A 2500-nucleotide genomic window follows, 5' to 3' on the forward strand; every position below is an offset into this window, starting at 1 on the left:
TCCTCCTCCTCCTCCTCCTCCTCCTCCTCCTCTTCCTCTTCTTCTTTTCCTCCTCCTCCTCTTCTCCTTCTCCTCCTCCTCTTCCTCTTCTTCTTCTCCTTCTCCTCCTCTTCCTCCTTTTCACAATGTCATTTTTTCCTCATTTTGCTTCCCAGGACTTGTCAAGAAGATACTTCGCCACTGACTGTGTTTGGAAGTACTACAATTTCTCCATTTCTCAAAGCAACGCTCCCTCGTTTGGTACGTATGCCGGCCGATTAAAAAACACAACGCCATCTGAGTATCGTGGAGTGATGGAATATACTCGGCTCGTTTTGTGCGTCGCCCACCGTTGAATCAGAAGCACTCGCTGATTGACATCATTTGGTGCTGATGCTGAAGTTCTGGGCACCCGTGTTTAAAAACATAACCTGTTCAGTTAAATATAACAAAGACATTTGCACAAGCTTTAACACGGGCCTTTCTTTCCATAGCTTACTTGAAAGTGGGAGATTTTTACTATTACGGTTATCAGAACCAGACCAGAAATTTGGATATGTCAGCACACATGTATGCACAAGCAGCGTTGAAGGACGATGCGCAGGTGAGTAGCAGATGGTTAGCATGTCTAAGATGAAATCTTTAAAAATGGCGTGTGCTGGACCAGTGTAACTCTGGCCAGAACATATATTTAGCTTAAGAACTGTGTTAGAGCATTTAGCATTCGAAGGGTTAAACGCTGTCTCCTTAAGAGATGGCCTCTGGGAAATGTAGTCTAGTTGTTAGTCAGTCCTATATTTTATCTAGTCAGTGGGAGGGGCTTCAAAGTTTATTACAGGATGTCCTGGCTACAGTGCCAAGGTTGTAAAATCCTTTGTCTATCAAGCATCATGCACGCATCGATTAGCATCTGTATCCATGCCTAGCTGAGATGGGGAATTATCCCTTTTTACCTATGAGAATGGACAGATATGAATATGACCGGATGTATCTACATCAAAGTATGTCTCTGCTTAGGATTTCTGGACAATAAATATTTGTTTAAAACCATTTTCGTGGAGTTTATGCTATCTGGATCAGAACTATAACACATCTCAGTTCACGGTTCCAGAAAATGGCGTAAGGCTCTGATCAAGCTTCCCCTGTATGGAGCAGACGGTCCCTTAGAAGCACACCAAAGCCAGATTCAGACACCCAATCCTGGTTCCAGGCTATGTCTCTATAGCTGGTTTGGCACAGCAACCATACACGACAGGGACAGACTTCAACAGATAGTTAGGACTGCAGAAAAAACAATCTCAACCAGCCTGCCTTCCATTGAGGACTGGTATCCTGCACAGGCCAGAAAGAGGGCTGAGAAAATATCTAGAGACCCCTCACATCCTGGACACAAACTGTTTCAACTCCTCCCCTCAAGACGACGCTGTACGGCATTGCACGCCAAAATAACTAGACAATTTGCTAAACAACTAATTCCCACAACACTGTCCTATGCCCCGGGGTGTCAAACCCCTTAGTAGGGCTGTATTACTGTTATTCTTCTCATCTTTCCTATTAGCTAATTCCTTAGCTTCTCATGACGATAACTTTGTTGTTTGTAATCTGATGATTTATGTTGATTGCTTTTATTTAGTATCCGATGACTATCACTGAGTGACTATGACTATCTTATGATTTATGGGGATTGTATTATGATGATGGTGATCATGATTTATCAGTTTGTTGTTTGTATGTACACTGAGAGCGTACGCACCGGAGACCAATTCCTTGTGTGTCCATTCGCACTTGGCCAATTAAGAATTCTATTCTATTCTATTCTATTCTATTCTATTCTATTCTATTCTATTTTCTATTCTATTCTATTCTTATTTCTATTCTATTCTATTCTATTCTATTCTTATTTCTATTCTATTCTTAATTCTATTCTATTCTATTTTATATTCTATTCTTTTCTATTCTATTTTCTATTCTATTCTTTTCTGTTCTGTTCTTTTCTTTTCTATTTTCTATTCTATTCTATTATTTTCTATTTTCTATTCTATTTTCTATTCTATTCTATATTCTACTCTATTCTATTCTATTCTATTCTATTCTATTCTATTCTATTCTATTTTCTATTCTATTTTCTATTCTATATTCTACTCTACTCTACTCTACTCTACTCTACGCTACGCTACGCTACTCTACTCTACTCTACTCTACTCTACTCTACTCTACTCTACTCTACTCTACTCTACTCTACTCTACTCTACTCTATTCTATTCTATTCTATTCTATTCTATTCTATTTTTTATTTTATTCCATTCCATTCTATCCATGACAGGAATCTTGCTAGCAAGGCTGTCCAATTAACCATCATTTTATCTCTTCCAGGGATTCTTTAATTTGGCTCTGCTTCTGGAAGAAGGTCATTCTATCCCAAGTTATATTTTAGATCGTTTAAAGATTGACAGCTCCGTCCACTCCAGAAATATGTCCCTCCGTGAAGAGCTTTATGAAAGGTAGGCCTGTCTTTATTTTA

The 2500-nt window shown here is 39.0% G+C and overlaps 1 long non-coding RNA gene across 1 annotated transcript; it reads left to right on the plus strand.

The window, feature by feature from the left end:
- Positions 1-163: 163 nt before the first annotated feature.
- On the plus strand, positions 164-2474 carry LOC107301659. The gene is made up of 3 exons (XR_001549316.1): positions 164-240; positions 474-583; positions 2353-2474. It is a non-coding gene; the product is annotated as an uncharacterized LOC107301659 (long non-coding RNA).
- Positions 2475-2500: the final 26 nt, after the last annotated feature.

The sequence above is a fragment of the Protobothrops mucrosquamatus genome, unplaced genomic scaffold, assembly GCF_001527695.2.
Source record: "Protobothrops mucrosquamatus isolate PMUCROS unplaced genomic scaffold, P.Mucros_1.0 scaffold15353, whole genome shotgun sequence".
Lineage (NCBI taxonomy): Eukaryota > Metazoa > Chordata > Lepidosauria > Squamata > Viperidae > Protobothrops > Protobothrops mucrosquamatus.